We start from the raw sequence: 27,800 nt of genomic DNA, 5'->3' as shown, positions 1-27,800 counted from the left end.
GCCTGCCACAGAATGTGCAAGTTGGATTGTGCTACAGATCCAACGAGCAATCGTCTGCTTAGACGCAGGAGCACCCATCTTGTTGGGTGCATACAATATAAACAACGAGTCAGATTTTCTGACTCCAGCTGTCCTTGCAATATATATTTTTAATGCTCTGACAACGTCCAGTAACTTGGAGTCCTCCAAGTCACTTGTAGCCGCAGGCACTACAATAGGCTGGTTCAGATGAAATGCTGACACCACCTTAGGGAGAAAATGCGGACGAGTCCGCAGTTCTGCCCTGTCCGAATGGAAAATCAGATATGGGCTTTTGTAAGATAAAGCTGCCAATTCTGATACTCTCCTGGCAGAAGCCAGGGCTAGAAGCATGGTCACTTTCCAAGTGAGATATTTCAAATCCACCTTTTTTAGTGGTTCAAACCAATGAGATTTTAGAAAGTCCAAAACCACATTGAGATCCCACGGTGCCACTGGAGGCACCACAGGAGGCTGTATATGCAGCACTCCCTTAACAAAGGTCTGGACTTCAGGGACTGAAGCCAATTCTTTTTGAAAGAAAATCGACAGGGCCGAAATTTGAACCTTAATAGATCCCAATTTGAGACCCATAGACAATCCTGATTGCAGGAAATGTAGGAATCGACCCAGTTGAAATTCCTCCGTCGGAGCACTCCGATCTTCGCACCACGCAACATATTTTCGCCAAATTCGGTGATAATGTTGCACGGTTACTTCCTTCCTTGCTTTAATCAAAGTAGGAATGACTTCTTCCGGCATGCCTTTTTCCTTTAGGATCCGGCGTTCAACCGCCATGCCGTCAAACGCAACCGCGGTAAGTCTTGAAACAGACAGGGACCCTGCTGAAGCAAGTCCCTCCTTAGAGGTAGAGGCCACGGATCTTCCGTGATTATCTCTTGAAGTTCCGGGTACCAAGTCCTTCTTGGCCAATCCGGAACCACTAGTATCGTTCTTACGCCTCTTTGCCGTATAATTCTCAATACTTTTGGTATGAGAGGCAGAGGAGGAAACACATACACCGACTGGTACACCCAAGGCGTTACCAGCGCGTCCACAGCTATTGCCTGCGGATCTCTTGACCTGGCGCAATACCTGTCCAGTTTTTTGTTGAGGCGAGACGCCATCATGTCCACCATTGGTCTTTCCCAACGGGTTACCAGCATGTGGAAGACTTCTGGATGAAGTCCCCACTCTCCCGGGTGAAGATCGTGTCTGCTGAGGAAGTCTGCTTCCCAGTTGTCCACTCCCGGGATGAACACTGCTGACAGTGCTATCACATGATTCTCTGCCCAGCGAAGAATCCTTGCAGCTTCTGCCATTGCACTCCTGCTTCTTGTGCCGCCCTGTCTGTTCACATGGGCGACTGCCGTGATGTTGTCCGACTGGATCAACACCGGTTTTCCCTGAAGCAGAGGTTCTGCCTGGCTTAGAGCATTGTATATTGCTCTTAGTTCCAGAATGTTTATGTGAAGAGACGTTTCCAGACTCGTCCATACTCCCTGGAAGTTTCTTCCTTGTGTGACTGCTCCCCAGCCTCTCAGGCTGGCGTCCGTGGTCACCAGGATCCAATCCTGTATGCCGAATCTGCGGCCCTCCAATAGATGAGGACTCTGCAACCACCACAGAAGAGACACCCTTGTCCTTGGAGACAGGGTTATCCGTAGGTGCATCTGAAGATGCGACCCTGACCATTTGTCCAACAGATCCCTTTGGAAAATTCTTGCGTGGAATCTGCCGAATGGAATTGCTTCGTAAGAAGCCACCATTTTTCCCAGGACTCTTGTGCATTGATGTACAGACACCTTTCCTGGTTTTAGGAGGTTCCTGACAAGCTCGGATAACTCCTTGGCTTTTTCCTCCGGGAGAAAAACCTTTTTCTGAACCGTGTCCAGAATCATCCCTAGGAACAGCAGCCGAGTTGTCGGCATTAACTGGGATTTTGGAATATTCAGAATCCACCCGTGCTGTTTTAGCACTTCTTGAGACAGTGCTAATCCCATCTCTAGCTGTTCTCTGGACCTTGCCCTTATTAGGAGATCGTCCAAGTATGGGATAATTAATATGCCTTTTCTTCGAAGAAGAATCATCATCTCGGCCATTACCTTTGTAAAGATCCGAGGTGCCGTGGACAATCCGAACGGCAGCGTCTGAAACTGATAGTGACAGTTTTGTACAACGAACCTGAGGTACCCCTGGTGTGAGGGGTAAATTGGAACGTGGAGATACGCATCCTTGATGTCCAAGGATACCATAAAGTCCCCCTCTTCCAGGTTCGCTATCACTGCTCTGAGTGACTCCATCTTGAACTTGAATTTCTTTATGTACAGGTTCAAGGACTTCAGATTTAGAATAGGCCTTACCGAGCCATCCGGCTTCGGTACCACAAAAAGAGTGGAATAATACCCCTTCCCTTGTTGTAGAAGAGGTACCTTGACTATCACCTGCTGAGAGTACAGCTTGTGAATGGCTTCCAAAACCGTCTCCCTTTCGGAGGGGGACGTTGGTAAAGCAGACTTCAGGAAACGGCGAGGTGGATCTGTCTCTAATTCCAACCTGTACCCTTGAGATATTATCTGCAGGATCCAGGGATCTACCTGCGAGTGAGCCCACTGCGCGCTGTAATTTTTGAGACGACCGCCCACCGTCCCCGAGTCCGCTTGAGAAGCCCCAGCGTCATGCTGAGGCTTTTGTAGAAGCCGGGGAGGGCTTCTGTTCCTGGGAAGGAGCTGCGTGTTGCTGTCTCTTCCCTCGACCTCTGCCTCGTGGCAGATATGAATAGCCCTTTGCTCTCTTATTTTTAAAGGAACGAAAGGGCTGCGGTTGAAAAGTCGGTGCCTTTTTATGTTGGGGAGTGACTTGAGGTAGAAAGGTGGATTTCCCGGCTGTAGCCGTGGCCACCAAATCTGATAGACCGACTCCAAATAACTCCTCCCCTTTATACGGCAAAACTTCCATATGCCGTTTTGAATCCGCATCGCCTGTCCACTGTCGCGTCCATAAAGCTCTTCTGGCCGAAATGGACATAGCACTTACCCGTGATGCCAGTGTGCAGATATCCCTCTGTGCATCACGCATATAAAGAAATGCATCCTTTATTTGTTCTAACGACAGTAAAATATTGTCCCTGTCCAGGGTATCAATATTTTCAATCAGGGACTCTGACCAAACTACCCCAGCACTGCACATCCAGGCAGTCGCTACAGCTGGTCGTAGTATAACACCTGCATGTGTGTATATACTTTTTTGGATATTTTCCATCCTCCTATCTGATGGATCTTTAAGTGCGGCCGTCTCAGGAGAGGGTAACGCCACTTGTTTAGATAAGCGTGTTAGCGCCTTGTCCACCCTAGGAGGTGTTTCCCAGCGCTCCCTAACCTCTGGCGGGAAAGGGTATAATGCCAATAATTTCTTTGAAATTATCAGCTTTTTATCAGGGGCAACCCACGCTTCATTACACACGTCATTTAATTCTTCTGATTCAGGAAAAACTATAGGTAGTTTTTTCACACCCCACATAATACCCTGTTTAGTGGTACCTGTAGTATCAGCTAAATGTAACGCCTCCTTCATTGCCAAAATCATATAACGTGTGGCCCTACTGGAAAATACGGTTGATTCGTCACCGTCACCACTGGAGTCAGTGCCTGTGTCTGGGTCTGTGTCGACCGACTGAGGCAAAGGGCGTTTCACAGCCCCTGACGGTGTTTGAGTCGCAGGGACAGGCACTAATTGATTGTCCGGCCGCCTCATGTCGTCAAACGACTGCTTTAGCGTGTTGACACTATCCCGTAGTTCCATAAATAAAGGCATCCATTCTGGTGTCGACTCCCTAGGGGGTGACATCCTCATATTTGGCAATTGCTCCGCCTCCACACCAATATCGTCCTCATACATGTCGACACACACGTACCGACACACAGCAGACACACAGGGAATGCTCCTAACGAAGACAGGACCCACTAGCCCTTTGGGGAGACAGAGGGAGAGTTTGCCAGCACACACCAAAAGCGCTATATATATATCAGGGATAGCCTTATAATAAGTGCTCCCTTATAGCTGCTTTGTTATATCAAAATATCGCCATAAATTTGCCCCCCCCTCTCTGTTTTACCCTGTTTCTGTAGTGCAGTGCAGGGGAGAGACTTGGGAGCCGTCCTGACCAGCGGAGCTGTGAGAGGAAATGGCGCCGTGTGCTGAGGAGATAGGCCCCGCCCCTTTTCTGGCGGGCTCGTCTCCCGCTATTTAGAGAAATCAGGCAGGGGTTAAATATCTCCATATAGCCTCTAGGGGCTATATGTGAGGTATTTTTAGCCTTTATATAAGTTACATTTGCCTCCCAGGGCGCCCCCCCCCAGCGCCCTGCACCCTCAGTGACCGCGTGTGAAGTGTGCTGAGAGGAAAATGGCGCACAGCTGCAGTGCTGTGCGCTACCTTTAGAAGACTGCAGGAGTCTTCAGCCGCCGATTCTGGACCTCTTCTGACTTCAGCATCTGCAAGGGGGCCGGCGGCGCGGCTCCGGTGACCATCCAGGCTGTACCTGTGATCGTCCCTCTGGAGCTTGATGTCCAGTAGCCAAGAAGCCAATCCATCCTGCACGCAGGTGAGTTGACTCCTTCTCCCCTCAGTCCCTCGCTGCAGTGATCCTGTTGCCAGCAGGAATCACTGTAAAATAAAAAACCTAGCTAAACTTTTTCTAAGCAGCTCTTTAGGAGAGCCACCTAGATTGCACCCTTCTCGGCCGGGCACAAAAATCTAACTGGAGTCTGGAGGAGGGTCATAGGGGGAGGAGCCAGTGCACACCACCTGATCTGGAAAAGCTTTACTTTTTGTGCCCTGTCTCCTGCGGAGCCGCTATTCCCCATGGTCCTTTCAGGAACCCCAGCATCCACTAGGACGATAGAGAAAAACTATTAACACTTCTATTTTTGAAAGCATACTGATTTTGCAGCATTAAACACCTGCCTAAAACTTTTGCACAGTATGGTGAGTGTATACATACCCACCATGGCCCTAACTGTGTGTGGAGTTTGTATATCCTCCCCATGCTTGCATGGGTTTCCTCTGGGTACCTCCCACAATCCAAAAATATACTGTTCGGGTAATTGACTCGCAACAAAATGAACCCTTATGTGAACCTGTGTGCATGTACACATGGTAGGGAATACAGATTGTAAGCTCCAGGGCAGGGACAGAAATAACAGGATTTTGATACCTACCGGTAAATCCTTTTCTCCTAGTCCGTAGAGGATGCTGGGGTCCACTTCATGACCATGGGGTATAGACGGTTCCGCAGGAGCCATGGGCACTCTTAAGACTTTTCAATGGGTGTGAACTGGCTCCTCCCTCTATGCCCCTCCTCCAGACCTCAGTTATAGGAACTGTGCCCAGGGAGACTGACATTTCGAGGAAAGGATTTACTTTAATACTAATGGTGAGATACATACCAGCTCACACCTCAACCATGCCGCACAACATGGCATTCAACATAACACACGCCAACAGGCATGAACCAATTACAGCAAACATGCTGAAACTAATAAAACACAACATGTGTAACTCTAATAAACAAAACTGCAGGCAAAGTACGCACTGGGACGGGCGCCCAGCATCCTCTACGGACTAGGAGAAAAGGATTTACCCGTAGGTATCAAAATCCTGTTTTCTCATACATCCTAGAGGATGCTGGGGTCCACTTCATGACCATGGGGTTTATACCAAAGCTCCAGTATGGGCGGGAGAGTGCGGATGACCCTGCAGCACCGATTGACCGAACTTGAGGTCTTCATCGGGCAAGGTGTCAAACTTGTAGAATTTTGCAAATGTGTTTGACCCCGACCAAGTAGCTGCTCGGCAAAGTTGCAATGCCGAGACCCCCCGGGCAGCCGCCCAGGATGAGCCCACCTTCCTAGTGGAATGGGCCTTCACCGACGTCGGTAACGGCAATCCAGCCGTAGTATGAGCGTGCTGAATCGTACCTCTGATCCAACGCGCAACAGTCTGCCCGGAAGCAGGACACCCAATCTTGTTGGGAGCATACAGGACAAACAAAGACCCTGTTTTCCGTATTCGAGCTGTTCTAGCGACATAAATCTTCAAAGCTCTAACCACATCTAGAGACTTTGACTCAGTGAACGTGTCAGTAACTACTGGCACCACAATAGGTTGGTTTATGTGGAAAGATGAAACCACCTTTGGAAGAAAATGTTGACGAGTTCTCAACTCTGCCCTATCTTCATGGAAGATCAGGTAAGGGCTCTTGAGAGACAAGGCCCCCAACTCAGGCGGATGTCAATGCTAAAAGCATCACCACTTTCCAAGTGAGATACTTCAACTCTATCTCTTGTAGAGGCTAAAACCAATCCGATTTAAGAAACTGCAACACCACGTTAAGGTCCCATGGTGCCACTGGAGGCACAAATGGAGGCTGGATGTGCAGAACCCCTTTCACGAAGGTCTGAACCTCTGGAAGAGAAGCCAATTGTTTTTGGAAGAACACAGACAATGCCGAAATCTGGACCTTGATTGACCCCAATCGAAGGCCCACCTCCACACCAGCCTGTAAAAATGGAGTAAACATCCCAACTGAAACTCTTCCGTAGGAGCCTTCTTGGATTCACACCAAGACACATTTTTTCTCCAAATACGGTGGTAATGTTTCGACGTTACTCCTTTCCTGGCCTGAATAAGGGTGGGGATGACTTCCTTGGGAATACCATTACGGGCTAGGATCCGGCGCTCAACAGCCATGCCGTCAAACGTAGCCACGGTAAGTCTTGATACATGCACGGCCCCTGCTGCAGCAGGTCCTCGCAAAGAGGAAGAGGCCGAGGATCTTCTATGAGCAACTCCTGAAGATCTGGGAACCAAGCCCTCCTTGGCCAGTCTGGGGCAATGAAGATTGCTCGAACTCTTGTTCTCCTTATGATCCTGAGCACCTTTGGGATCAGCTGAAGTGGAGGGAAGACATACACTGACCGGAACACCCACTGGGCCACTAGCGCATCCACTGCTATTGCTTGAGGGTCTCTCTACCTGGAACAATATTTCTGAAGCTTCTTGTTGAGACAAGATGCCATCATGTCTACTTGAGGAACTCCCCAAAGACTTGTCACCTCTGCGAGGACTTCTTGGTGGAGGCCCCACTCTCCTGGATGGAGATCGCGTCTGCTGAGGAAGTCTGCTTCCCAGTTGTCTACTCCCGGAATGAAAATTGCCGACAGAGACTTTACATGTCTTTCTGCCCAGAGGATCTTCGTCACCTCTGCCATTGCCGCTCTGCTTTTCGTTCCGCCCTGCGCTGTTATGTACGCTACTGCTGTTACATTGTCTGACTGGATCTGCACGGAATGATCTTGAAGAAGATGTACCGCTTGTTGAAGGCTGTTGTAAATGGCTCTCAATTCCAGCACGTTTCGGTGAAGGCAGGCTTCCTGACTTGACCATTTTCCTTGGAAGCTTTCCCCCTGAGTGACAGCTCCCCAGCCTCGGAGACTTGCATCCGTGGTTACCAGAACCCAGTCCTGATTCCCGAACCTGCGTCCCTCTAGTAGGTGAGAACTGTGTAGCACCACATCCTGGCTTTTGACGACAGGATTATCTTCCGGTGCATGTGTAGGTGGGATCCCGACCACTTGTCCAACAGGTCCCACTGGAATACCCTGGCATGGAAACTGCCAAACTGTATGGCCTCGTAGGCCGCCTCATCTTCCCCAACAAACGAATGCACTTATGGATCGACACACTCGATGGTTTCAATATCTGTTTTACCATTTTCTGGATTTCCAGAGCCTTTTCCACCGGAAAAAATACTCTCTGAACTTCTGTGTCCAGAATCATCCAGAGAAAAGACAATCTTGTCGTCGGTTCCAACTGTGACTTTGGATAATTTATGATCCAACCGTGTTGTTGGAGCATTGACAGGGAGAGGGTGATGTTTTGTAACAACTGCTCCCTGGATCTCGCCTTTATCAGGAGATCGTCTAGATAAGGAATTGTATTGACTCCTTTTTGACGCAGGAGAACCATCATCTCCTCCATCACCTTGGTGAGTACCCTCGGCACCGGGGAGAGACCGAAAGGCAACGTCTGGAATTGGTAATGGCAATCCTGAACCGAGAATCTCAGATAAGCCTGGTGAGGAGGATAAATGGGAACATGCAGGTAAACATTTTTTATGTCTACAGACACCATGTAGTCCCCCTCCTCCAGACTGATAATCACTGCCCTCAGTTATTCCATTTTGAACCTGAATCGTTTCAAGTAGAGATTCAGATTTTTCAGGTTTAGGATCGGTCTGACCGAGCCGTCCGGCTTCGGAACTACAAAAAGGCCCTAACAAACCCCTCCCCTTGATGTGACAAAGGTACCAGGACTATGACCTGATCCTGACATAATTTTTGGATTGCCGCTGTTACTGCTTCCCTTTCTGGAAGAGAAGCTGGCAAGGTCGATTTGAAAAATCGGCATGGAGGAACGTCTTGAAACTCCAGCTTGTATCCCTGGGACACTATTTGCAACACTCAGGGATCCAGGACAGACAGAATCCATCCTTGGCTGAACAGTTTGAGACGTGCCCCCACCCGAGCGGCCTCCAGCAAAGGAACCCCAGCGTCATGCTGAAGATTTGGCAGAAGTAGGGGTAGACTTCTGCTCCTGGGAACCTGAAGCTGCTGTGGACTTCTTTCCCTTTCCCCTTCCCCTACCCGCAAAGAAGGGGGAACCTCTCGTTTTTTTGTATTTATTGGTCCGAAAGGACTGCATGTGCGGGTGATATGTCTTTTTTGCCGGTGCAGGCGCAGAGGGCAAAAATGTCGACTTACCAGCGGTAGCTGCCAAGACTAACGCATTCAGTCCATCGCCAAATAAGGCCTCACCTTTATATGGAAGAGCCTCCATATTTCTTTTGGAATCTGCATCCGCGTTCCACTGGCGAATCCACAACGCCCGCCGAGCCGATACTGCCATGGTAGCGGCTTGTGAACTCAAGAGTCCAATATCTTTCATCGCTTTTAGCATGTATGCGGCAGCGTCTTTGATATTCCCTAACTTAAGGAGTATCTCATCTTTATCAATCGTGTCAATTTCTGACCATTTTTCAATAGCGCGACTCACCCACGCGCAAGCAATTGTGGGCCTGAGCAGCGTACCATTGGCAACATAAATGGATTTCAATGTAGTTTCCATCTTTCGGTCTGCTGGCTCTTTTAGTGAAGCCGTGCCAGGTGCAGGGAGAATTACCTTCTTTGTCAACCTGGACAGTGCACTGTCTAACACAGGGGGTGACTCCCATTTTTTCCTGTCCTCCACCAGGAAAGGATAAGCTATCTGAATTCTCTTGGGAACACAAAATTTCTTTTCGGGATTCACCCACATCCCTTCAAAGAGTGTATTAAGCTTGTGGGAAGGAGGGAAAGTGACCTTAGATTTCTTTTCTTTATAGAAATAAGCCGCCTCCTGGGGTACAGGAGTGGCTTCCGTGACTTCCAGAATTTCCCTTATAGAAACAATCATATATTGTATATTTTTTGCCAATTTATGATCTATTTCTCTGGAGTCACTATCGTCGACACAAGAATCAGTGTCCGTGTCGGTATCAGTATTCACAATATTCGCAAATGGTCTCTTATGTGACCCAGAGGGGTCGCCTGCGGATGGAAGAACAGAGCCCTGAAAAATCACATCCTCCACAGATTTTCTCCAGCACTCAGCATGAGATTCAGACTTATCTAATCTCCTATTGATATGATGCATACTAATCACATATTTCTTTCACCCATGCAGGCTCTTGCTGTGCCGGCAGCGCCACCACATTACACTTCTGTGGCCCTAAAATGGTTTCCTCCGGGGAGGAACTCCCTGCCTCTGACATGTCTTACACACGTGTACAACAAACACACAGACATACTGGGACTTATAGGGGACAGACCCACAGTAAAATCTGTCAGAGGGACAGTTTAGGAGCAGCCAGTTCACAACTCCAGTGCCAGTATATAATGCCTGTGAACACAGAATGCCCACTGACATGCAGCGCTTTTTACACGGTAAAACACACTTGTAAAGCACCAAATTCGCTTGTGGCCCCCCCCTGTTTTGCACCCTGATACTTGTAGTCAGAATTGAAGGAGGACCAGCGATGTCTCTGCAGCCTGAGGAGAGAGAAAATGGCACTGAGCAGTGTGCTGGCTGCCTGAGGAAGAAGCTCCGCCCTTTTTACCTCAGAAACTTTTCATAATATTTATACTGGCGAGGGTAGGGCTGTGCCTGGGCATCTTATGCCCCCTTTTTGCCAGTTTATAGAGGTTTTTTTTTTTGCCCAGGGCGCCCCCCCCACCCTGCAGTGCCTGTGTGTGTGGGCAGCAATGGCGCGCTGCGCTCCCGCCAGCCGCGCTGTACCTCAGCCGTCACTTTTCTTGATAAGATCTGTCTTCTTCTACTCACCTGTCTTCTGGCTCTGTGAGGCGGGTGACGGCGTGCTGTGGGAGTCTGCATCTAGACAAGGCTAGCGTTCAGATGAGGCTGAAGTTAGCTTCTTATTCGGCCAGCTTCTTATTCACTTCTTATTCGAGCTTCAGCTTCTTATTCAGATCATTCAGTTTTGCAAGGGTTAATGAGTCTTGGGCAACAAATTTGACACCTGAAATTCACAGAGTAGGGTCCCTTTCATATGACCCACCTGTATTTTGGCTTGCCCAACGCTGGTTTGGGCATGAAATACGCTGGCAAAGTGGGCACATACACTATAATTTACCATTTTGAATAAGTAGCTGTAGTTTTGCAAGGGTTAACGAGTCTCGGGCAACAGTTTTGACACCTGAAATCAACTGAGTCGGGTCACTTGCATATGAACCACATGGATTTTGCCTTGCCCAACACTGTTTTGGGCATGAAATACGCTGGCAAGGTGGGCACCTTAACACTATCATTTTCTATTACGAATAAGTATCTGTAGTTTTGCAAGGGTTAACGAGTCTCGGGCAACAATTTTGACACCTGAAATCAACTGAGTCGGGTCACTTGCATATGATCCACATGGATTTTGCCTTTCCCAACACTGGTTTGGGTATGAAATACGCTGCCCAAGTGGGCACCTTAACACTATCATTTTACATTATGAATAAGTAGCTGTAGTTTGGCAAGGGTTAACGAGTCTCGGGCAACAATTTTGAAACCTGAAATCAACTGAGTCGGGTCACTTGCATATGACCCCCATGGATTTTGCCTTGCCCAACACTGGTTTGGGCATGAAATACGCTGCCCAAGTGGACACCTTAACACTATCATTTTCTATTATGAATAAGTAGCTGTAGTTTTACAAGGGTTAACGAGTCTCGGCAACAATTTTGACACCTGAAATCAATAGAGTCGGGTCACTTCGCAGTCGGGCAGCGCAAATGGCAGGCAGGGCGCCGAAAATAGGGGTGGTGTCATAGGCATGATTGCGGCAGCTGTGTTATGTCACATGCAGCCGCCGCAATGGGTAAGATGGCACCGGTTCTCCTGCGGGCGCATCTAAGCTGTGGCGGCAAGAGGCATCAATAGTTTTTACGATGAAGCAGAAATTGCGAGGTGATCGCAATTTCTTTTACATCCTAGAGGATTTAAAGCAAAAAACGGCTGCGCTGTATATCAGGAGAAGATAAAGAGATGAGAGTCGGCATGAACAATGTACATTTATTAACCATATAAAAAATTAAAGGACAACTAATTGTGAATAAACATCCATATATTATATAGACACACCTTATTGGTCTCTAAAAAGAGGTCTCTCTTTCAACATAGAGGGACAGTAGCTGGAATAAGTTCCTTTGGTGAATGTCCACAGTCACTGAATGCTGATAATATGGATAATGGCTGGTAATGGTAAATGATTGCAGCCGTCCCGGAATTTCAAATGATCAGTCTCACCACGCTCAGTATATAGATTGATGTTTACCTCTCTTTGTGGGCTGGTATTGGACCGAGCGTCCTCGGCCAAAGTCCTGCAATGCCCACAGGCGCTAAGCAGCGGGAGGAAGGTGGAATAAAGGAGCCGCCGGTAGAGATGTCTGGCCGGGAACGGCGTGAGGCACAGCCGTTGTCAGCAGCAGTGAGCAAGTCGGATAAGGATCAAAGCGGATCAGTGCATGTGGTCATGTATGGAGACCTGAGCAGGTGTGTTGGAGGCAGGATCCTAACGCGTTTCGTCACGCTTCACGTGACTTTGTCAAAGGTATGTTCCTACCTCTAAAGTGGCCGGTATTTAAAACCACTAAACAGGTGTGTACAATCAATATGTAATTAAAAGCAATACAATGAAACTAATAAAGGCAACGGCTCTCATCAGTAAAAATAAAAATAAAAATGAAAATAACTGACCATAGCAGAAATGATTAATCATGAAACAAATTGAATTATAAAACATCAGATGAAGTATATCCTGTAAAAACATACTGAGTAAATACAAGGAAAGAGTACATCAACACTAAAAGTAAGAAGAATCAAAAAGGGGTAAAAAAGATATAGATGATCGGAAAATCACAGGGGTATTCCATGTCCTGTAATTAGTGCCCCAAAGGAGACTTTGGAATTTGGACGCTCGGTCCAATACCAGCCCACAAAGAGAGGTAAACATCAATCTATATACTGAGCGTGGTGAGACTGATCATTTGAAATTCCGGGACGGCTGCAATCATTTACCATTACCAGCCATTATCCATATTATCAGCATTCAGTGACTGTGGACATTCACCAAAGGAACTTATTCCAGCTACTGTCCCTCTATGTTGAAAGAGAGACCTCTTTATAGAGACCAATAAGGTGTGTCTATATAATATATGGATGTTTATTCACAATTAGTTGTCTTTTAATTTTTTATATGGTTAATAAATTTACATTGTTCATGCCGGCTCTCATCTCTTTATCTTCTCCTGATATACAGCGCAGCCGTTTTTTGCTTTAAATTCTTCTCCTTACCACGTCCACATATTGTGTACGGCGGCGCAGTTTCTCAGGAGATTCTTTATTAATTCACCTATAGTTTTTATTTTTGGAGGCGCTTGTAGCAGTATTTTGTTTTTTTCTCTTTTTAACATCCTAGAGGATGCTGGGGTCCACATTACTACCATGGGGTATAGACGGGTCCACCAGGAGCCATTGGCACTTTAAGAGTTTGAGAGTGTGGGCTGGCTCCTCCCTCTATGCCCCTCCTACCAGACTCAGTTTAGAAAATGTGCCCGGAGGAGCCGGTCACAGCTAGGGGAGCTCCATATGAGTTTCTTTAGTTTTATTTTTTCAATAGAGTTTAGGCACAAGGAGGCTGCTGGCAACAGCATCCCTACTACGTGGGACTAAGGTGGGGGGAGTAGTGTCCGCTCTGCGGGGTCTGAGCCACTATCTCCGCTGACAGGACACTGAGCTCCTGGGGGGATCGAACGTTCACCGCCACAGGGGATCGCTCACCCCAGCAGCATGGCGCCAACCCCCTTGCAGAGCCAGAAGACTTCAGTTGCGAGTTAGTTACCGGCCCCCCTGACAAGCGGTGACCAGGTATGAAGATGGCGGCATCAGGGTAGGGAGCGCAGTACTAACTGCACTCCAGTGCTTAGCGGTACTTGGTGCAGCGCTGAGAGGGGCGACCTGAGCCAGTGGCTACACCCTACACTATTTAGAAAGTCTGTCAGGGTCCCAGGATCACCGCCAGCACATACCTCAGGTCAGTATAAAATTCAAATCAGAGCGGGAAGCAGCGCCATGAAAGGGGGCGGAGCTTCTCCTCAGAGCGGACCCAGTAGCGTTCAGCGCCATCTTTCTTGCATGTAGGGACGCTGACAGGGGAGAGCTGTCCCTCCACATCAACTCCAGCTATCTGTACGGTACCAGGGGGTTGTAGAAGGGGGGGAGGCTGTGTAATAGACTTTGTAACCTATTAAGGTACACAGTTTGCGCTGGTAAGGGGTATCCTTTATCTTAAAAAGCGCTGTGTGTGGGTTAGCTCCGAACTCTGTGTCTCTCTTGGCATTCTCAGTGGGGAAACTCTGTCTGCCATTTCCCTGTGTGTGTGGGGGTGTTTGCTGTGTCAGAAAAAGCCATGTCTAGGGACTCTGTGTCATATGCTGCAGAGGATATGTCCTCTCAGGATGATCCCATTCCATGTAATAAGGATTGCTTTGGTTTAACACAGATTCCAATAAGAGAAACTGAGTGGTTAACCTCTATTAAGAGTATGATCTCTCAGATTTCTGCTAGGGTAGCAAATAATGAAACTGCAACTCAGGTTTTACAGAATTCTATGGCTGTTTGGTCCAGGTTGGCACCTTCAAGGCCCCCTGGCACTCACTCTCAAAAGCGTGCTCTTGCTCAGATTATGTAAGACGACACGGATACCGACTCTGACATGGTGTCACGATCCGGGTATCTGGACGCCATTTCTTACCCATCAGATGCCTCCTAAGGCTGGCTCAGCGCTCCAGGACCGGATCCCATCTGTTATCCTGATGTGTACATTCCTGTATCCTCTCCTGTCACTCTGGGACGCTGTCACAGTAAACGCCATATTACACCTGGCATGGCGTCTCCCGCGGCCTCCGCCGCCGTCCCTGAACTTCTGCATGCAGAGTGTCTGAGTGGCGATTACGTCAGCCGCGGCCTCCGCTGTGTCCGCGTGGTTGGATGTGCACTTGTCAGCCTGGCGTCTCCTGTCTCCAGTGGCCGGCGCCGCCATTACTGTTTTCATTACCACATGGATTACAAACCAAACTTCCCTCCAAGTGTCTGCATGGGCGCAGCCATCTTGGATTCTGTCAGCTGATCATTTCCTCCAATCTGTTGTCAGTATTGTTAATCTGCATAATTGCCTAGCCAATCCCTTCCTTGCTGCAGGTATAAATACACTGTGCCTGAGCAAGGAAGGCGTCAGTGCTTTGGTTGTCAAACCTAGTTCCTGTTTGTCTCTCTCCTGTGATTGTCTTCCAGGTTCCAGCTCCTGTCTCAAGACTTCCACCATAGAGACCCGCACCAGCATTCCACCTGCGGTGTAGCCTGACTCTCCAATCCATTGTGGATTCATCTGTTTCCAGCTACAACTTTACCTGCTTCCAGCTCAGCTTCCAGCAGAGTACAGCTTCCCTTAAAGGGCCGGTGTCCTTTCTACACTTTACCACTCTCCACCGGTATTATTATTTCTCCGCTCTCAAGTTCTACATTTCAGTTCATATTTCATCGCTCCCAAGTTCATTTATTATTTAACTGGTTCCAGCCAGTATCCACTCCGTGCTAACAACAGTCTGGTTCCAGCCAGTATCCACAGCAGCTGTTTTATCTTCAGCAACCCAGCTTTTCCTGGAACACCAGCTGGCACAATCCTGGGTTATCTCCATTGCTACAGTCGGGCCTGGTAAGGACTTTCCATCTAGAAGATCATAAGAACTATCTCACACTACCAGTGCCCTGTGGCTCCTGCCATCCTGTAGTACCCAGGAACTGTATTTATTCTTTGCTGACTTTTTACGTTTTCTTTTACTGCTGCTGTGTTGCGGAGTTGTCATAATAAACATCATTGACTTTTATCCAAGTTGTCGTGGTCACGCCTTCGGGCAGTTATTATTCATGTTACTTACATGTCCAGGGGTCTGATACAACCTCCCAGGTTCCGGTACATCTCAGCCCCTACAACTGAGGCTGCCTCCCGTCAGCTCAGGCCCTCAGTTGTGACACATGGTAGGCGGTGATGGGGACGTGCTGAGGGGGGCGGCATCTCTTGCAAAGAGGGTGCAGTTGATGATTGAAGCCATTAGAGATGTGTTAAATATTGCTGACACAAAGCCAGAGCAGGTTGAGGAGGCTTACTTCACAGATAATAAGAAAGCCTCGCTAACCTTTCCTGCGTCTAAAGAGTTAAATGCTATATTTGAAAAATCCTGGTAAAACCCAGATAAAAAAATGACAGATCATCAGAAAGGTTCTGGTGGCATTCCCCTTCCCTGAGGATAGAAAGAAATGGGAAAACCCACCCATAGTTGATGCATGGTTTCCAGACTGTCAAAGAATGTGGTTTTACCTGTCCCGGGATCTGCCACATTGAACGAACCAGCTGATCACAAAATTGACACTGCGCTCAAATCCATATACATGGCTTCGGGGACGATACTACGGCCTACCATTGCCTGTGCATGGATTTTTAAAGCTATAGTAAAGTGGTCTGGCACGTTACTTGAGGACTTGGAACAATAGATAAAAGTGACGTTGAATTGTTCTTACGTAACATACAGGATTCTGCGGTATTTACCATGGAATCCATGAAAGACCTGGGTTCGATGGCTGCTGGGATATCTTCCATGTCGGTCTCGGCTCGTAGAAGACTCTGGCTGCGCCAATGGTCTGCCGACACGGAATCCAGGAGAGGCGTGGAGAACCTGCCCTACACCGGTCAGGCTCTATTTGGGGAAGCGCTAGATGCGTGGATTTCAACGACAACTGCGTGTAAGTCACCTTTTCTTCCTTCAGATGTGCCAGCTACGTCAAAGTCCATTCGGACTCCTAAATCAAGAAATAACAAGCCGCATAACACCTTCTTTAGAGGGGGGCGGGAAAATCCCAAAAACCTGCTACTGCAGGCTCCCAGGACCAGAAGCCTCCTTCTGGTACATCAAAATCCTCAGCATGACGTGGATCACACGGCCTGGAGGAGGGGCAGGTGGTGGTGAGGCTAAGACGATTCAGCCATGTGTGGGTGTCGTCTGGAATGGATCCCTGGGTACAGGACATTGTGTCCCAGGAGTACAGGCTGGAGTTTCAAAAACTCCCGCCTCCCCGATTCTTCAAATCAGGCTTACCAGCTTTGCTGGCAGACAGGGCTATCCTACAGGAAGCCATCCAAAAATTGGAAGGGTCACAGGTCATTGTCCCAGTTCCACCTCATATGCACAACAAGGGTTACTATTCAAACCTTTTCATGGTACCGAAACCGGATGGTTCGTTTAGGCCAATTTTGAATTTTAAATCGTTAAACCCCTATCTGAGGGAGTCCAAATTCAAAATGGAGTCTCTGAGAGCGGTGATCTCAGGCCTGGAGGAGGGGGAGTTTCTAGTATCCCTGGAGATCAAGGATGCGTATCTCCACATTCCAATTTGGCAGCCGCATCAGGCTTATCTCCGTTTCACACTGTTGGACATTCACTTTCAGTTCCAGGCACTGCCATTCGGTCTCTCCACGGCACCGAGGGTGTTCACCAAGGTGATATCAGAGATGATGGTTCTCCTCCGCAGGGAGTGAACATAATTCCATACCTGGACGATCTATTGGTAAAGACAGTGTCCAGGGAGAGGTTATTGCAGTCCATTGCTCTTACGACTCAACTGCTCAGGAATCACGGTTGGATCCTGAACCTTCCAAAATCACATCTGGAGCTGACAAGGAGATTGTCTTTCCTGGGGATGGTCCTCAACACGGAAGTGCAGAGGGTGTTTTTTCCAAGGGAAAAAGCATTGGAGATTCAATCCATGTTCCGGGATGTCTTGAAACCTGCCCGGGTATCGGTTCATCAGTGCATTCGCCTTCTGGGGAAGATGGTTGCCTCCTACATGGCTCTACAGTGCGGGAGATTCCATGCTCGACCCTTCTAGTTGGATCTCCTAGACAAATGATCGGGATCTCATCTGCACATGCACCAGAAGATACGTCTCTCACCAAAGGCAAGGATTCTTCTCCTCTGGTGGTTGCAAATGCCTCACCTTCTGGAGGGCCGCATGTTCAGAATCCAGAACTGGATCCTTCTGACCATGGATGCAAGTCTCAGAGGTTGGGGAGCGTTCACCCAAGGAGAAACCTTCCAAGGCAGATGGTCAAATCAGGAAGACATTCTTCCAATAAACATTCTGAAACTAAGAGCCGTATCTTCTCCAAGCTGCTCATCTTCTACAAGATCGCCCATTTATGTACAGTCGGACAATGCGACGATGGTGGCATACATAAACCGACAGGGAGGAACAAAAAGCAGGGCTGCAATGTCAGAGGTGACAAGAATCCTCCTCTGGGCAGAAAGGCATGCGTTGGCGCTGTCAGCGATCTTCCTTCTAGGAGAGGACAACTGGGAAGCAGATTTCCTCAGCAGACACGATCTCCATCCAGGAGAATGGGGCCTCCATCCAGAGGTGTTCACAGATGTGACCAGTCATTGTAGCATGCCTCAAATAGTCATGATGGCCTCATGTCTCAACAAGAAACTTCGGAGGTACTGTTCCAGGTCGGGAGACCCACAAGCAGTGGCGGTGGATGCCCTGGTAACTCCATGGGTGTTCAAGTCAGTGTATGTGTTCCCTCCACTTCCACTCATTCCAAGAATTCTAAAACTCATAAAGAGAACAAGGGTTCAGGCAATTCTCATTGGTCCAGACTGGCCAAGGCGAGCTTGGTATGCGGATCTTCTGGACCTACTGCTGGAAGATCTGTGGCCTCTTCCTCTTTACAAGGACCTTCTGCAACAGGGGCCGTTTGCCTATCAGGACTTACTGCGGCTACATTTGACGGCATGTCGGCAGAACGCTAGATCTTAGCCCGAAAGGGTATTCCAAGCAAGTTTATTCCTACCCAGATACAGGCTAGGAAAAAGAGGTAACGTCTAAACATTACCATTGCATTTTTAAAAAATATGTGTCTTGGTGTGAATCCAAGAAATTTCCAACGGTGGAGTTTCAACTTGGGCGGTTTCTCCTCTTCCTGCAAGCAGGTGTGGATATGGGTCTGCGTTTGGGATCCATAAAGGTCTAAATTTCGGCCTCAAACATTTTCTTTCAGAAACAATTGGCTGCCCTCCCTGAGGTCCAGACCTTTTTGAAATGGGTTCTGCACATCCAACCTCCCTTTGTGGCGCCTAAGGCACCCTGGGATTTTAACATGGTGTTGCGGTTCCTGCAGTCGGATTGGTTTGAGCCTTTACAGGAGGCTGAAATTAAGTTTCTCACATGGAAGGCTGTCACTTTGTTGGCCTTAGCTTATGCTCGACGTGTGTCGGAATTGGGGGCTTCCTATTGGGGGCTTCCTAAGAGCCCCTATTTAATCTACAATGAAGATAGAGCTGAGCTCAGGACGTGTCAGCAGTTTCTTCCAAAGGTTGGGTCGGCTTTTCATATCAACCAACCTGTCACGAACCGGTCTCTTACCTTTGCGGATTCTGGGGTTCATCCGTTGCCAGTGCGGTTGCTCGCGGTGCTGTGCGCCCGTGTGGGGACGCGGCGTGATCGGTGGCACAGGTAATGCAGAATCTGGGAACTGTGAGTGCGGGGACCAAATGGCCTAAGGCACTGCAGTGTGTCTGCTGTATAGGAGGTGGCCATGTTGGAGACCAAATAGGTAATACAGAGCACTTGTGAAAACACCTGTGGGCAGGTGTAAACCAATCCCGTGCTTGTGCTGCCTTTAAGTAGGCTGGGATTATGTTACTCTGAGCCAGTGCTTTGTTGTATCAACGCTGTGCTCTAGCTCTGAGCTCTCTCCGTGCATTCCTGTGTGATTCCCGTGGTCCAGATATCGCCTCCGTTCCCAGAGGTCCGTCTGCAGCCTTCACTGCTAAAAGATCCACCAGCTCCCCGCTGTGCTGTCAGTTAATTGCACACCTACTGGAAGCAGTTGGATTCCCAGAGTCTTGCATGAGGTTACCTTGTCTGCCTACCATACAAAGTTTGGAGGATTCCACTACCCTCAGCTGTTCGTTTGTTCTACTCAGCATTTAACCCATTCATCACCTTGTCATCTGCTACAGTTTCACAGTGATCTCCGGAATCTGCAAGTAACCCAATTCAGTACTTTTATTTTCTATGTTGCCATAACAAAGATAATTCTTCACAGCCTCTCAGTTAACTCTCAAAACTTCATTGCAAATCCTTACAGTTATTTCTTCATGTCTGCATTATCCAGTTAAACACATTCTACAGTTCTGCATCAAAGCTTATTTAGATTTGGACAATTCAACATTTATTCATCAGCTTGTTTTGCATACGTTTCCATGAACATTTCTTTTATTTATCTTTGAACTTTATCCTGCATATTATTTCTGCCATTCCTGCAATACTTCAGTATAATATGATGATTAACAACTTGTCATTTAACTCTTTACTGAATTGTTATTTTTAATAAATATATGAAACGGAACTTTCTTCGTCCTCCCTACTTTCTTCATACCCCAGCACCTACACCTGTGGTTGGTCCCGGGTTAACGGATTCACAAAAACACCCGGACCTGACACAACCTATTGTGGTGCCAGTGGCTACTGACTTCTCGATAACATCAAAGTCCTTGGATGTTGTGAGGGCTTTGAGGATCTATGTGAAGAGGACTTTTCGTCACAGAAAATCGGACTCTCTGTTTGTCCTGTATGATCCCAAGAAAATTTGGTGTCCTTCTAAGCAGACGATTTCTCGCTGGATCAGGTTCACTATCCAGCATGCATATTCTACGGCAGGATTGCTGTGTCCGAAATCGGTTAAGGCCCACTCTACTCGTAAGGTGGGGTCTTCCTGGGCAGCTGCCAGGGGTGTCTCGGCTTTACAGCTTTGCCGAGCGGCTACTTGGTCGGGGTGGAACACGTTTGCTAAGTTCTCCAAGTTCGATACTTTGGCCTCTGAGGACCTGAAGTTTGGTCAATCAGTTCTGCAGGAGCCTCCGCGCTCTTCCTCCCGTTCTGGGAGCTTTGGTACATCCCCATGGTACTAATGTGGACCCCAGCATCCTCTAGGGCAGGGGTGGGGAACCTTTTTTCTACCGATGGCCATTTGGATATTTAAAAGCCGGAGGCGCGCGCGCCAAAAAATGAGTGTGGCCAGTTAAAATGGGACGTGATACACATATGCCCCCAATAGTGCAGTGCCAAATCCACAATTGCCCCCACAGTGCTAGGTATACAAATGCCCCCACAGTGCCAAGTATACAAATGCCCCTCACAGTGCCAGGTGTACAAATGCCCCTCACAGTGCCAGGTATACAGATGTCCCCACAGTGCCAGGTATACAGATGCCCCTCACAGTGCCAGGTATACAGATGCCCCTCACAGTGCCAGGTATACAGATGCCCCTCACAGTGCCAGGTATACAGATGCCCCCACAGTGCCAAGTATACAAATGCCCCTCACAGTGCCAAGTATACAAATGCCCCTCACAGTGCCAGGTGTACAAATGCCCCTCACAGTGCCAGGTATACAGATGTCCCCACAGTGCCAGGTATACAGATGCCCCCACAGTGCCAGGTATACAGATGCCCCCCCCCCCCACAGTGCCAGGTATACAGATGCCCCCACAGTGCCAGGTATACAGATGCCCCTCACAGTGCCAGGTATACAAATGCCCCTCACAGTGCCAGGTATACAAATGCCCCTCACAGTGCCAGGTATACAAATGCCCCTCACAGTGCCAGGTATACAGATATCCCCACAGTGCCAGGTATACAGATGTCCCCACAGTGCCAGGTATACAGATGCCCCCACAGTGCCAGGTATACAGATGCCCTTCACAGTGCCAGGTATACAAATGCCCCTCACAGTGCCAGGTATACAGATGTCCCCACAGTGCCAGGTATACAGATGTCCCCACAGTGCCAGGTATACAGATGCCCCCACAGTGCCAGGTATACAAATGCCCCCACAGTGACAGGTATACAGATGCCCCCACAGTGCCAGGTATACAAATGCCCCTCAGTGCCAGGTATACAAATGCCCCTCAGTGCCAGGTATACAGATGCCCCCACAGTGCCAGTTATACAGATGCCCCCACAGTGCCAGGTATACAGATGCCCCCCACAGTGCCAGGTATACAAATGCCCCCCACAGAGCCAGGTATACAGATGCCCCCCACAGTGCCAGGTATACAAATGCCCCCACAGTGCCAGGTATACAGATGCCCCCCACAGTGCCAGGTATATAAATGCCCCCCACAGTGCCCCCCCCCCCCTTCCGTGCTACTTACCGCTCCTTTCGGCGGGACACGGAGGAGAGCGCGGCTATGTTGGGCGGCGGCGTGTAGGACTTGAAACCAGCCGCCGGTTCGAGAGCCAATCAGTGCTCGCGGACCGGCAGCCGCGGCTCCTGATTGGCTCACGAACCGGCGGCTGGTTTCAAGTTCTACACACCGCCGCCACGCTCTCCTCCCTGTCCTGACACTGACAGCTGAGACACAATGCAGCCGGACTGAGCGGCGGCGTGTCTCACTGGGAGAAGGGGGTGGGCCGGAGCAAACGGCTTCGCGGGCCTTATACGGCCCACGGGCCGGAGGTTCCCCACCCCTGCTCTAGGGCGTAAGAGAAAATAGGATTTAATTAGCTACCGGTGAATCCTTTTCTCGTAGTCCATAGAGGATGCTGTGAGCCAGCCCAGTGCTTCGTTTTCCTGCAGTGGTTATTTGGTTCAGTACAACTTTGTTTTTAGTTAAGTACTGCATTGTTACTTGGTAAGTAATGTTTCAGCGGTTGCTGAGTTTCAAGCTACAGTAGTTAGCCGACGGGATGCGATCACATATTGATTGACAGATAATGGGCGTTTATGTGCATTTTCAGGGGGTGGTTAAAAAAATGCAGGAGTGTCATGGTGGTTTTCAACGCATGCATCTGACGTCAGCTGCTATTGATGTGACTTAAAACATAATGGCCCTTATTCCGAGTTGTTCGCTCGGTAATTTTCTTCGCATCGCAGCGATTTTCCGCTAATTGCGCATGCGCTATTTTCGCACTGCGACTGCGCCAAGTAAATTTGCTAAGAAGTTTGGTATTTTACTCACGGCATTACGAGGTTTTTTCTTCGTTCTGGTGAACGTAGTGTGATTGACAGGAAGTGGGTGTTTCTGGGCGGAAACTGGCCGTTTTATGGGAGTGTGTGAAAAAACGCTACAGTTTCTGGGAAAAACGCGGGAGTGGCTGGAGAAACGGGGGAGTGTCTGGGCGAACGCTGGGTGTGTTTGTGACGCCAAACCAGGAACGAAACTGACTGAACTGATCGCAGTGGCAGAGTAAGTCTCGAGCTACTCAGAAACTGCTAAGAAATTTCTATTCGCAAATCTGCTAATCTTTCGTTCGCAAATCTACTATGCTAAGATTCACTCCCAGTAGGCGGCGGCTTAGCGTGTGCAAAGCTGCTAAAAGCAGCTTGCGAGCGAACAACTCAGAATGACCACCAATGTCCAATGCAACTGCATACTCAATATTCTGAGTAGCCCGGGGTCAACCAAAATTTTCAAAGGTACAGTACTTATTATTTGTGATGAAACTGTGACCGTCTTGGTGGGTGGATTGTCCTGTGCTGGACATCATTTTTACATGCTGTGTGCTGACTAGGGAGAGAGGGAGTGTCCTCTCTCTGCCTGATGTGCGCCCCTTGTAGCGGTCATGGGCGCACCCTTTCCCCCTCCCCCAATCACCTCCCTACACAGTGTTATGGGGGAATGGAATAAATGGGGGGATTACCTACAGATCGAGGGAACAAAGGGGGCTGAGCATGGTCAACCCTGCAGTGTTTTTCGCTACAACTTTTTAAAGCTAAATCTAGGGAGTTTGCTTCTAGAAACTCCCCCTCGATGGGTAGAAAGTTTTAGGGCCTGGGTGTCTCCCTTCCTCGGGTTATGGATGTATGGTGTCCGAGTAAAAATCCTTGGAGTCCGGCATGGCTACCTCCCGATCTACGTTATACTGTGCTTGAAGATGACGAGGCTTTGGGGGCTGGAGGTGGGTGAAGTCAAAAACTTCCCTAGAAGTGAGTTGGAGAGAAGAATTTTATAGACTCACTTCTATGCTCTGCTGTCGTTAAGGGACTGCCCGGGCAGTGTCTGCTCAGTTGTGTTGTCTCCGATTAATTCTCGGAGAATCCCACTGAAGTTCAGGGATATTGCCTGGCTTTCCTTCCAAGGGAGACTTTATGTGCGGGGTAATCTCAAGTGCCAAAGTGCCGATGATCGTGGTTGCCCACGTGAGGAATGTCTAGGGGAGGAGGAGACAATGGACCACTTCCTCCTTGAGTGTCCCTTCAATATAAAGGTTTGTAAAGTGGTTTCATCCCGTGCCTTTCGGGGCATAGTTACCCTGAGTGGGTTTATGGGACGTTCAAAGGGTATAAAGGATATGATTTAACCACAATTCTTTTAGTTAGTTTAGCAATGAGGTGTCACACATGGAGTGCACGGTGTCAGGCTTCCCTCAGAGCAAAGGTCCTCCCCTCTGAAGTGGTGGTGGGAAATATTCTACACGAGATTAGGAAGATGATGGATATGGACAGGAGGAGGTTGGATGCTGTCGGGTGGTCCAGGCTCTGGCGCCACTTGAAACCCACTTGATAATCCTTTTCTTGTTCATCTTCTGGCTTTCTGTTCTTCCCCTCCCCGTAGATTTTCTTTTTCTGTTTTTTTTTGTTGAAACGGTTTACATGTGGCTAAAAGGTTTCATTCATTTTTTCATTGCTTGTGGTTATACTGTTTATTGTTTGTATAGTAGGTTAGTTTTATCTAGATCAGGCATGTCCAAACTGCGGCCCTCCAGCTGTTGTGAAACTACATATCCCAGCATGCCCTGACACAGTTTTGCTGTCAGGGAATGCTAAAGCTGTGTCAGGACATGCTGGGATGTGTAGTTTCACAACAGCTGGAGGGACGCAGTTTGGACATATCTGGTCTAGATGATTTGTGTTAAGCTGTACTGGCAGTGTGTGCAGCCATACAAGCTTTGTTGCTTTCTTTTTGGTTAGCTAGACAACGATTCAGTGTATATTGTGTGTCTTGTTTTATGAATTTTACCATATTTATCATATAAATGTAGCAATTTTCTTATTAAAAAGATACCCACTCTGTTGATTTCAGGTGTCAAATTTGTTGCCCGAGACTCGTTAACCCTTGCAAAACTACAGCTACTAATTCATAATAGAAAATGATAGTGTTAAGGTGCCCAATTGGGCAGCGTATTTCATGCCCAAACCAGGGTTGGGCAAGGCAAAATCCATGGGGGTCATATGCAAGTGACCTGACTCAGTTGATTTCAGGTGTCAAAATTGTTGCCCGAGACTCGTTAACCCTTGCCAAACTACAGCTACTTATTCATAATGGAAAATGATAGTGTTAAGGTGCCCACTTGGGCAACGTATTTCATGCCCAAACCAGTGTTGGGCAAGGTAAAATCCATGTGGGTCATATGCAAGTGACCCGACTCAGTTGATTTTAGGTGTCAAAATTTTTGCCCGTCGCTCGTTAACCCTTGCAAAACTACAGCTACTTGTTCAAAATACTAATTTATAATACTGTGTATGTGCCCACCTTGCCAGCGTATTTCATGCCCAAAACAGTGTTGGGCAAGGCAAAATCCAAGTGGGTCATATGGAAGTGACCCGACTATTGATTTCAGGTGTCAAAATTGTTGCCCGAGACTCGTTAACCCTTGCAAAACTACAGCTACTTATTCATAATAGAAAATTATAGTGTTAAGGTGCCCACTTTGCCAGCGTATTTCATGCCCAAACCAGTGTTGGGCAAGGCAAAATCTATGTGGGTCATATGCAAGTGACCCGACTTAGTTGATTTCAGGTGTCAGAATTGTTGCCCGAGACTTGTTAACCCTTGCAAAACTACAGCTACTTATTCAAAATGGTAAATTATAGTGTATGTGCCCACTTTGCCAGCATATTTCATGCCCAAACCAGCGTTGGGCAAGCCAAAATACAGGTGGGTCATATGAAAGGGACCCTACTCTGTGAATTTCAGGTGTCAAATTTGTTGCCCAAGACTCATTAACCCTTGCAAAACTGAATGATCTGAATAAGAAGCTGGAGCTTGAATAAGAAGTGAATAAGAAGCTGGCCGAATAAGAAGCTAACTTCAGCCTCGTAGCGTTCAGGACCCTTCAGGAGCTAATGGTGTCCTGTCAGCCAGAAGCAGAGCCATGAAACTCTTCAGGAATTTGGTTCCTACTTCTGCCCCCTCAGTCCCACGAAGCAGGGGGACTGTTGCCAGCAGTTCTCCCTGAAAACAAAAAACCTAACATAAGTCTTTTCAGAGAAACTCAGTAGAGCTTCTCAGAGAGCATCCAGTCTGCCTGGGCACATTTCTAAAACTGAGGTCTGGAGGAGGGGCATAGAGGGAGGAGCCAGTTCACACCCATTGAAAAGTCTTAAGAGTGCCCATGGCTCCTGCGGAACCATCTATACCCTATGGTCATGAAGTGGACCCCAGCATCCTCTAGGACGTATGAGAAATTCTCCGTAAAGCACTGCAAAATATGTGTGCCCTATAAAAATAACTGGTAATAAATAAATTATAAACTTTACAGTTGAAAATGACAACAAACTCCATACAAAGAAGCAATAACCTGAAAACATATACTATTACCACGCCAGCCCATAAAAACTGCAAACGTACAGATACGTTGAACACAACAAGCAAATATATTACCCCATGGGAAAAGCATACTCTTTTTGAGTAATACATTTTTATACACATTTGCATATATTCTTGAAAATGCAGAAAATGATACAATAATACAGCAAAGCCTATTTAAAAAATTACAAATTTGTAACAAAAAAAGTGCTGTGGCAATTAAAACGTTACATGTATCACATATCATCAATTAAGACGGAAAGGTAGCTGTGCCGTCTTCCCAAATTAGAAAGCGCACGATCTCTATTCCTCGTATTTCTACAGTACAAAGGCTTCCTGGCTAAATCGGCGTCTGCACATAGTTACAGAAAGGAATACAAAGTGTAATAAGAGGATCAGTTAATATACCTCCACAGCCTCACCGTGAGAGATCGCGCATGCGTCAAGGACTTTTGCTCCCCGGCATTTACTGATGACGACGTCTGTGCGCCATTTGCTGGAGGTTTTATGAGTCGTAGACTGCGTTAAAAGGGACTATTGCAGTGCTGACAGGGCATGAGATTTGGAGCTGTAACAAGACAAAGTGGAATTCAAATGATAATAAGAATTGTACATTGCTAGTGGAAAATAATAGTTTGTAAATAGACGGTCAAGAAGTGAGCTGTATGAAACATGGAGGAAGTGGGAAATTAAATGGTTGGATTGAATAAAATGAAAACTTAGGGCACAAAAAGTAAAGTAAGAAAAAAAGCAGGGGATGTACTAAAAGGATGATCACAGAAAGGGATGATCGGGATGATTACATGCAGTTCACCTCCAAGACACTAGATGTCAGAATTTTTTACTTAATTTAAAGATTAACAAACAAAAAAACATCATATAACATCAAATTTTATGTAAGTCAGGCCCGAAAAATGACTTATAATATCTTTATAAATTTGCAGTAAAAAGTACATTATCCCACATTTATTATATAGTATAATATATGTACACATACACATACCATTGCATAAGGTGTTAAAGTACACTTAATTTCTGTTTTATAAACTGCATAAAAATCGATTAAAATTTACATTGGATGACCGCGTGATAATCACATTTCCGTATACCTGGGACTGTTTTCTATGCGTTTCCAGTGGGATGATGGCTATATCTTTTTTATTTACGTGGGATGATCACGTTTTTAGCGCAGATATACATACCTGGGACTGTTTTCTATGCGTTTCCAGTGGGGTGATGGCTATATCTTTTGTATTTACGTGGGATGATCGCGTTTTTAGCGCAGATATACATACCTGGGACAGTTTTCTATGCGTTTCCAGTGGGATGATGGCTATATCTTTTTTATTTACGTGGGATGATCACATTTTTAGCGCAGATAGACATACCTGGGACAGTTTTCTATGCGTTTCCAGTGGGATGATGGCTATATCTTTTTTATTTACGTGGGATGATCACGTTTTTAGCGCAGATA

General features: G+C 47.6%; 1 protein-coding gene across 5 annotated transcripts in view; it reads right to left on the bottom strand.

Moving 5' to 3' along the window:
• Positions 1–26,837, bottom strand: part of L3MBTL2 (L3MBTL histone methyl-lysine binding protein 2) — a 772,791-nt gene extending 745,954 nt beyond the window's left edge. For 4 of the 5 annotated variants that reach the window (XM_063940374.1, XM_063940377.1, XM_063940380.1 and 1 more), the window contains exon 1: positions 26,735–26,837. The gene's annotated coding sequence lies outside the window, so the exon portion shown is untranslated. The remainder of the gene's footprint in view (positions 1–26,734) is intronic. The other variant, XM_063940375.1, reaches the window with a different exon arrangement.
• Positions 26,838–27,800: the final 963 nt, after the last annotated feature.

Source organism: Pseudophryne corroboree, chromosome 9 (genome assembly GCF_028390025.1).
Source record: "Pseudophryne corroboree isolate aPseCor3 chromosome 9, aPseCor3.hap2, whole genome shotgun sequence".
NCBI classification, from domain to species: Eukaryota; Metazoa; Chordata; class Amphibia; order Anura; family Myobatrachidae; genus Pseudophryne; species Pseudophryne corroboree.
Note: the sequence above shows the minus strand (reverse complement) of the source record. Positions and strands in the feature narration are given on the sequence as shown.